Consider the following 10,000-nt stretch of genomic DNA (forward strand, 5'->3'; position numbering starts at 1 on the left):
TCGTCACGAGCGTCAGTCAGGTTCCGTCACACACACACACACACACACACACACACACACACACACACACATAAACACACACACACATACCATACACACACACACACACACACACACACACACAGAGAGAGAGAGAGAGAGAGAGAGAGAGAGAGAGAGAGAGAGAGAGAGAGAGAGAGAGAGAGAGAGAGAGAGAGAGAGAGAGAGAGAGAGAGAGAGAGAGAGAGAGACGGGAGGAGAGGAAATAACTAAGCTCGCGCACACACACACACACACACACACACACACACACACACACACACACACACACACACACACACACACACACACACACAGAAAAAAAACACAGGCATCTTTTTATCACTATTCACCCAAAGAAACACACAGACACACACACACACACACACACACACACACACACACACACACACACAAAAGGAAAAATAATAAACTCAGAGGAAAAAAACATCAATAATCCGAACAGAAAAAAAGAGCTTTGCCTCACAAGACCATAAATCGCAAACCCGTCTCATCAATAATAATTTTCCCTTACATGAAAATAAATAAATAAATAAATAAAAAAATAAAATGAACAAATATAAAAAATAACGGTGACTCGCTTTCTTGACATTCCAACGAGAAGGGGGGAGGAGGAGAGGAGGAGAAGCGATTATGAAAGGAATATAGGACAAAGAGGGACTTAGGAGAAGGAGGAGGAGGAGGAGGAGGAGGAGGAGGAGGAGGAGGAGGAGGAGGAGGAGGAGGATCCTGGAAAAATGCTTCTTACACAAGTAAATTTGGTAACCAGTTTATGTTGCCCTCAGGAATGCTGATGATCACACTGCAGGAGGAGGAGGAGGAGGAGGAGGAAAAGGAGGAGGAGGAGGAGGAGGAGGAGGAGGAGGAGGAGGAGGAGGAGGAGGAGGAGGAGTTATTACACGTGTGAGAGGATATAGAGATAAGAAAATATATTTGACAGAGGTGGACAAGGATAAGGACGTCTAGGAGGAGGAGGAGGAGGAGGAGGAGGAGGAGGAGGAGGAGGAGGAGGAGGAGGAGGAGGAGGAGGAGGAGGAGGAGGAGGAGGAGGAGGAGGAGGACTAAAGATAAAGTGAAACATAGATAAGAGGAAAACAGAGACGAGGCACAAGAATAAGGAGGAGGAGGAGGAGGAGGAGGAGGAGGAGGAGGAGGAGGAGGAGGAGGAGGAGGAGGAGGAGGAGGAGAACAAAGAAGAAAAGGAGTAGGAATAGAACAACAATACTCCTATCTTGCCTCGTCACAGTGATGCGCTAATCTACTGTTTCCTTCACTTAAATCCCACGCAGATTAACAACGCAGGTACCGGTCCCTCCTGCGCGTGTCTTTCTCCCTGTCTATTCCTGGTATATTTCATTCCAGCGCTTTAAACACACCTATTGAAACTCCCTGTGGTTCTAAATTTAAACCCTTGTAGGTAAATATTCGACTTAACATGCACAAGTAGACAAATTTAGCCATATTTATTTATTTTATTTTATTTATTTTTTTTATTAAAGAGTTGCATCACATTACTAGATATTTGCTCAAACATATTTATAAATGTGTCAGATATTAACTCTTTGTGGTTCTAGTGTAGTTAAATCCTAATAACCAAAGATTCGACCTAACACCACAAATTTAGCCATACACAAGTTAGGTTCTTAGCGCAGAGTAACACCATAACTAGAAATTTTACTAAACATATACATAAATTCGTCAGGTATTGGGCAATATTCTGAAACGCCTTGCTCTCTCTCTCTCTCTCTCTCTCTCTCTCTCTCTCTCTCTCTCTCTATTTTCAAAGGCCACAGAGATGATCAGCCGGTTTCTTAAGAGTGTTTCTTCTCTTAATCGTGAGGAAATCTAGTTCATCTGCCACTAGAATCGTGAAAACATCCTTAAAATCTAGTTTAGCTTCACCCAGGGCCTCGTGCAAGCAATGGAGGTGCGGCGCAGAAGTGTTTCAGAATACGGTACATTAACTCTTATTGGTTCTGGTGTATAGTCAAATCCTAGTAAGTTAAGATTCGACATAATGTACACAAAAAACGAGTCAAATATTAAACCTCTTAGTGATTCTTAAGCAACGTTACACCTTAATAGCTCAAAGCTCAATCCAGCACATAAACTAGTCAGATATGAAGAAAAAAAAAAAAAAAAAAAAAAAAGTCAGATATGAAGAAGAAAAAAAAAAAGTCAGATATGAAGAGAGAAAAAAAAAAAAAAAAAAAAAAAAGAAAAAGGCTGTTTGAATCAATTTATCTACGTTTACCAGTTTCGAAGGGCAAATTTTTAACAGTTTAATGCTCACTGGCACACAGGAACCTTTCTATAAGCCATTTCCACTACGCCTCAGTAAGGAATAAACGAGAGCGCAGCTAACAAGTGTCTTTCATACGTATCTTAATTCGTGATCATTATTCAGGTTTTCTTGGTGTAAATACTCGATGAATATTAATGAGGGGGGAGGTTGGCTCTCGACACACCTGTAAAGTATCGCTCAGTGCTTGTTTTCTAGGTCAAGTTTCTGTTGATTTTGTTTTTGTCGATTTTTCTTCGCAATGCGTTAAAGATATTCTCATTTCCATGTATTATGTATGTAGGTCCTTGAGAGAGAGAGAGAGAGAGAGAGAGAGAGAGAGAGAGAGAGAGAGAGAGAGAGAGAGAGAGAGAGAGAGAGAGAGAGAGAGAGAGAGAGAGAGAGAGAGAGAGAGAGAACATAAGAACATAAGAAATAAGGGAAGCTGCAAGAACCGACCAGGCTTACACGTGGCAGTCCCTGTATGAATCACACCTACCTATTTCCATCTGTTATCCCCATTCATAAACTTGTCTAATCTTCTCTTAAAGCTCTCTAGTGTCCTAGCACTAACTACATGATTATTGAGTCCGTTCCTCTCATTTACCACTCTATTTGAGAACCAATTTTTTCCTATCTCCTTCCTAAACCTAAATTTTTCAAGCTTGAACCCGTTATTTCTTGTTCTACCCTGGTTGCTGATCCTAAGAATTTTGCTTACATCTCCCTTGTTATAACCCTTATACCACTTAAAGACTTCTATCAGGTCCCCTCTTAACCTACGTCTCTCTCTCTCTCTCTCTCTCTCTCTAGAGAGAGAGAGAGAGAGAGAGAGAGAGAGAGAGAGAGAGAGAGGAAAGAAGAGTCTGGTAGGTTCATCTGGAGCTTCGAGAATGTGTATATTACTTGGGAGTTTGTTTACCCTGGCCAGCTGACACGCCACGCCCCCCTCTCCCCTCTCCCTCCGACCCGCAGCCTCTCTCCCGCACTCTCCCACTGCACGTCAAACCATCATCTTCTGTTAACCACTTGTCGATTTCCTCTCACCCTCCACCCCAGACTATACCCCCTGCTAGGTAATGCCCTTACACTTCAGTTATTACCATTACTAAAAAAAAAAAAAAAAATGAATAAAAAAAATAAAATAAAAAATACTACTACTACTAATAAAATAATAATAATACTATAAAAAAAAATACATCCAGTTTTGTTTACTTCCCCAAATCTTGAGTTATTAAAGTTTAGTGGCTCAGAGAGAGAGAGAGAGAGAGAGAGAGAGAGAGAGAGAGAGAGAGAGAGAGAGAGAGAGAGAGAGAGAGAGAGAGAGAGAGAGAGAGAGAGAGTTGCCACATCCCTAATTATGCACAAGTGGCCATGGACAGGTGTTCGGGTGTCCTATGTAGACACACCTGTGCTTTTCCCCTCACCTGCATCCCCTTCTCACCTTCCCCTCACACCTGTCCACCACCACCACCACCACCACCACCACTGACACCTTCACTATCATAAGAATCCATAACTTCACTTTTTTTCTTATTCTATTTTCTATCCTTCTTCCTTCAGTGTCTTTTCCACCTCCTCCTCCTCCTCCTATCCTGCCTTCATCTCTAATATATTTCATTCCTTCTTTTCTTGCTATTCTGCCTTCTTTTCCAGTGTCTTTTCTTCCTCTTCCTTCTCCTGTCTCTCCCCCAGTGCCTCCCTTCCTTCCCTCTCCTCAAACTGTCTCCTTCCTTCACTATCCCATAATTCAGACAGATGCAATTTCGTTTCCATTTCCTCTTCATTCTTGCTTCCTTTTTTTCCCTTGTCTTGCCTCCTTCCTTCCTCATCACCAGCGTCACCACCACCACCACCGCTAGTACAACATTCCTTCTTTACTAAATCTCCTCTCTCTCTCTCTCTGGTGTTTTCTATCCCCATATTTGTACTGTCACACCACTCCCTTTTTGTGTCACCTCCTCCTCCTCCTCCTTCGCCTTCTCCTGCTTGTCTTCTTCGTCCTCCTCCTCGTCCTCCTCCTCCCCCCAAACTATAATCACAACGCATACCAATCCTCTGAACAACTCCGAGCTTGACAAACTTAATCCTTGCCCTTTTACTGCCACGCCTTCTCTTCCTCCTCCTCCTCCTCCTCCTCCTCTGCGCCCTTGTCTCGAATTTTGCACACAAGGATGAATGAACCCGTTTGTGTGAGACAGTGATGAAGACTTAAGACCTTTTCAAGCGTGTGTGTGTGTGTGTGTGTGTGTGTGTGTGTGTGTGTGTGTGTGTGTGTGTGTGTGTGTGTGTGTGTGTGGAGGGAGGACGCGTGTTCCCCCTTCCAATAGCGGCCGTGACCGTGTCTTAGTAACATAGCGAGCCAAAAAGAGAAGCAATGAATTACCAGATGAGTCAGTACGGATCAACGCAGACTCGGAGGCAGCGGCGAAAAAGAAAAAAAAAAAAAAAGAAAAAAAAAAGAAAAAAGAAAAAAGTGCAAAAGTGGATAAGTAAAGCAATAAATTAACTCGCCACACGAATGAATAAAAAACGGAAGAAAGAAGTGGAGAGAGAGAGAGAGAGAGAGAGAGAGAGAGAGAGAGAGAGAGAGAGAGAGAGAGAGAGAGAGAGAGAGAGAGAGAGAGAGAGAGAGAGAGAGAGAGAGAGAGAGAGAGAGAGAAAGGGCAGTTGTAATTATTTTTTTCTCTGTCTGAAGTTTGAATACGTTTTTAATAAGCCATCAAACCATAAAATCTGAGTAGTGGGAGGTAATGTTCTTCAGGAGGAGGAGGAGGAGGAGGAGGAGGAGGAGGAGGAGGAGGAGGAGGAGGAGGAGGCATGAGTGCGTTACAGCTGAGGAGGGAAGGACTGGGAGGCTCATCAAGGACTCGCTCTACGCCCACACGCCTCCACCCACGCCCACACCCCGTCCTCCCGCCCACATGCCCGAGAGACACATGCCCGAGATTTGGCACACGAGGCATTCCCGCCCCGAGCAGCGCCACACGGGCACCGCGAGGCAGCAGGGAATGGTGCTTTGTTTTCCGTTTTCTTTTTGTATTGATAACCTGAATGTACCTTTTTCGTTATTCATCTCCCTTATTCATCATGTTTTTCAAGTGTAAGGATGAACAACTGATCGAAAAAAAAATATTTACAACACATGAAACAACTCCCGTTTTCTTTCCCAATTATCGATGAAAACGTAAACATAATATATAAAAAAATAAAATAAAATAAAATAAAATAAATAAATAAATAAATAAAAATAACAAGAAAACGCATACCTTTTAATTTATATACCTTCGTTTTCTTTAGTCAAATATAGAAGAAAACGTGAAAAAGAAAGTCAACATAGTCACCATCATCATCATCATCACCATTAAGGTTACAGTGAGGAGTTTGCGTGCGTGCTGCAATTGGGCAAGACAAGGACGTGTTAATAACGCTATGTGGGAGTGGCGTGTTTGTGCTGGTGTGTGGGGGGGCGTGGAAGGTACAGTGGTGTGTGCGTGCAGGTGTTTGTGGCGTGGGAGAGACGGTGGTCGTGTGGCGGTGTGGTGGCGGCTCGGGCGTGGTCGGGGAGGCGTGGGAGGCGAAGCAGAGGGCGCGGGAGTTGAGGGGAAGGCAGGAATCGTAGCGAAGATCGGATAGCGTGCATAATTACTGTTTGTATTGCGTGTATAGTCGTGTGTGTGTGTGTGTGTGTGTGTGTGTGTGTGTGTGTGTGTGTGTGTGTGTGTGAGAGAGAGGTTTCCTGTGTCGGGGAGGCATATCGCTAAGACAGGAAGCCGCCGCCGTATCTCGTGTCTCCATAATGAGTCACTGGGGCGCATCTTCACACCTGTCACCACGGGGGTACATGCCGACCACCACCACAAACTGGGTCAGGATAAAACTGAGATCTACTACCTTCACTTCCTTAACCACGGTCTTCAAATTTCCTACTCCTGCTAATACTACAAGCATAACTGTTACTACTTCTATCTTCACTCCTGTTCTTTCTTCCCAACTATCACCACAACCACGATTTGGGTGAGGATAAAACTTGTACTACCTTTCCTTCTTGTCTTGCTGCCACTACTTGAAAATTTCCTACTGCTACTAATACTACAACCACAACTATTACTACTTCTTCCTTCACTCCTGTTCTTCCTTTTCAACCACCTTTTTTCCTTTTCCTACTACTACTACTACTACTACTACTACTACTACTACTACTACTACTACTAACAGGGAGCCCTATATGATACAACAAATTTCTGGATGGGATGACAGATGGACGTAATCAGGAATATTTTAAACAGGTATTGTCACATGTAAACAGGTATTGTCACATGGCTTGTTGCAGCTTCCTTTACTCTTTCATGTGCTACTACTACTATTTCTACTACTACTACTACTACTACTACTACTAGCAACCTTCCTATTTCCACTCCAGCTGCTGCTACTTATTTTCCCCTCGTCGTGGCCACACCCTCTCCCTTATCACCCTTGCTATACAAAAAAAGCCATGTCGAAACTTACATATTACTCAACGCACTTCACCAGACCTCACGGCAGCCTTTCTCTCCACCCCTGCAGCAGCCCCGCCCCTCGACCTCCTCCTCCTCCTCCTTCTCCTGCTAAAGCTCTCTACGGCGTCCTCTGCAGCGGCGCCCTCTGGTTCGTTGGGTTCGCCGTGCCCGCGGCCAGAAACAACAATAACACGTCAACACGAGAACGAGGGAAATAACAACAATAAAATAGACAAGTGTACGAGTTAAGAGCAGAGAATTTATGTCACTTGCTGCTGAGTTACGATAACAAACCTTTTTTTTATGAACGAGCCTTTTAAGTAATTTTGGTCTGTTTTAAATGTCCAGTGGTTACAATGCATGTTTCGAGCTCTTTGAACCTTTATTTCTGGATTTCGATGTATCAGGCTAACGGGATTCGAACCAGCGGCTTCAACAACCTGACTGAGCACTTTAGGCGCCTCCCTAATAAGCGACATAGCTGCGCATTCCGTCCCTCACTCTGCTCTCGCCGCTGCCGCTGGGATGTGACTCGCGTGCTGAAACTACCGTCTTAGCGCCCCTCTGTACCCTCCTGTCAGTCTCTCTCTCTCTCTCTCTCTCTCTGTGTGTGTGTGTGTGTGTGTGTGTGTGTGTGTGTGTGGCAAATTTCACGCCTAGTTCCAGCCATCAACACACCCTGTCGCATAAACCAGCCAGTGTACAACAATAACAAGCAAGCGTACGATATCAGACTCCCCCACCAACACTCGTCTTCCTGATTCTGTTCTTTGGCTGCACGTCACCAAGCGTCCTCCTTATAAAAATCAGTCCCGGGAATCAAGCATAAACAGGAGAAACATGTGGCGTTCAGTATGCTCGTGGTTTTAAATATGAGTGTAAATAAACATGTTGGGGATGGAGGTTGATGTTGAGATAAAGAAGAGGAGGAGGAGGAGAAGGAGGAAGAAGAAAAGGACCACAAATGAGGTTACGGGACACTGAATTTACTTTTTAATATAACTTTTCTTGTTTTGCTTCTTACTGACACAAGCAATTCATTATATCATGTTAAAATCTAGAAATGCTATTAATCTTTCTACTAATCTTGCCTATGTTTTCCTTCATGTTCATTTGCCTCTGCTTTATCTGTCTTGTGTTTCCTGGTCAGTGTCCGTCTGTCAGTCTATCTATCTAACTGTATGTCTGTCTGTCTGTGTCTGTCTGCCTGTCTCTCTCTCCCTCCCTGCTATTTTTTTAAGAGCAACACAAATACTCAAACAGTGCTGTCACATTCCTTCCCGCTGGCTGGAGTAGTGGAGTGCTGATCGCAACACAGCAACACCACCACCACCACCACCACCACCACCTCCAGACTACCACAACTTTCTCCTCCCTGCGCATACATACTTTGGTGTCGTGTCCTCGTGCACCCGACGAGACGCGGTCAATGCCCTTCACTGTCCACGCATCCCTCACGCCCTCCGTTTCACCCACTGCCTCCACACCGTGTCCTTTGCTGAGAAAAATAACCGCCAAGAATCGTAACGCCCACTGACCAACTGACCTCTCCAAAGCCTCAAGTCAGGTCAGGGGTCACTGTCCGATTGGTAACTCGTGGCACAGAGGGAATATAAAACGTGTAATCTGTGACCACGCAAGGTTGGGTTTAACGCGGCAAGCTTCCTCGCGTGTGTTGCAGCGGTGCCTGTACACTAAAGGCAGCAAAAGGCAGGCTTAGTAGTGTGGCAGAAGCAGGCGGCTACTTCAGAGAGAGACAGAAAGAGGAGTAGAGAGAAAGAACACCGCGTGAGTGCACTGTCAATACCCCCACCAGATCTTTGAGCCAACAGACCTTCCACTCAGCCACACAACCTCTCCCTGTCCTTCTCCCTATCCCTCTTACCCTCCACCTTCCCTCTACCCTTGCTTGCCGCTCTAAATTACCCTTTGTCCCCTCTAACTAGCATGCATTGTCGTCATGTTGCGAGGTTCATTTGCGTGACTGTCCAAACAAGCCCCCTCAGTGCGTGAGTGGCGCTTCCTTGTGGTCTGTCAACACTCGCCTCAGGAATGCCTTTTTGCGAGCCATCTTTTAACTCTGGTGCGGTTGATTGATGGACTGTCGAAAGGCTGGAAAAACAGGCTGGCTATCGAGGAAGTGGTTGGCTAGGAGTGTGGGAAGCTGAGGAATTATCTGGCTGGTTGGTTGACTAGTTGGCTTGCTGGCTGACTGGATGGCTGAATGACTAGCTGACTTAGTGATCGGATGACTGACTGAGTGTAGGGCTAGTTGGCAGGCTGACTGTTTAGCTGAATAAAAAGGTAATTGGACGACTAAATAGACTGGTATAACTGAATGAATGACTAGCTAGCTGACTGAAAAAACAAACTGATTAACTAACTCGCTAATTGAAAAGAAACTGAGTAACCGACTGACTGACTGACTGGGTGACTGGCAGATAACTCCGTGAAGGGATCATGTATGCTAGCAGCGGTTGGTATTAGGACATGAGGAGACGTGTACAGCATCAGCGTTGTCACCACACGGGCACGAAGCTGCTTAGTACCCCTAGCGACCACCACCCTTCCGCAACGTCCGCGCCCTGTCCACGTGGAGGGCCTGGAGTGAGCGGGCGAGGGGTGAAGCCTGGCAAACTCGTATTGACAAGGGCTAGTCGCTGGGCATGAGAGGCAACGCAGCTTGAGACCTTGGTAACAGTGCAACGAGGTGGTGGTGGTGGTGGTGGTGGCGCTGGTGGTGGTGGTGATCCTGTCTCTAGTCTCCTACAGCTTGGTATCTTCAACAGCCTCATCCTTTTGACTTCCTACAGAAATCTTTACTACTACTACTACTACTACTACTACTACAACTACTATTACTACTACTTTAACCCGACCACCTCTCCCTTCACTCTCATCCCTCTCCTCCCCATCTCCCTCCATCACCGAACACATCGCCAGGCCTACACTCACCCTACCCTCCCCCCTCACCCCAAACCCCACCCATGAGACCATGTTTGGCTCCCCACACCCTCCCCTCCTCTCATCACAAGTCTCGCGGGGAGGGTAGGGTCTCACCGCCTCTTGAGTGTAGCCAGATATATAAGAAGTGCCTAAGGGGAAGAGGTCTGTAATGGGAATGGATGATTAAAGGGAAGAGGTTAAGGGGAAGATGTGGCTAAGGGAAAATGGTTAAGGG

The 10,000-nt window shown here is 45.5% G+C and overlaps 1 protein-coding gene and 1 long non-coding RNA gene across 7 annotated transcripts in view; both read right to left on the bottom strand.

Annotated features, from left to right (window-relative positions):
• LOC135115022 (supervillin-like) overlaps nt 1-10,000 on the bottom strand; it is a 156,257-nt gene that overhangs the window by 50,117 nt on the left and 96,140 nt on the right. The window lies entirely within an intron of this gene.
• Nucleotides 1-10,000, bottom strand: part of LOC135115029 (uncharacterized) — a 23,955-nt gene that overhangs the window by 11,298 nt on the left and 2,657 nt on the right. The window contains exon 1 of the long non-coding RNA XR_010275771.1: nt 6,830-10,000. This exon is cut by the window's right edge and continues 2,657 nt beyond it. This is a non-coding gene — a long non-coding RNA (uncharacterized LOC135115029). The remainder of the gene's footprint in view (nt 1-6,829) is intronic.

This window comes from Scylla paramamosain, chromosome 28 (assembly GCF_035594125.1).
Source record: "Scylla paramamosain isolate STU-SP2022 chromosome 28, ASM3559412v1, whole genome shotgun sequence".
NCBI lineage: Eukaryota > Metazoa > Arthropoda > Malacostraca > Decapoda > Portunidae > Scylla > Scylla paramamosain.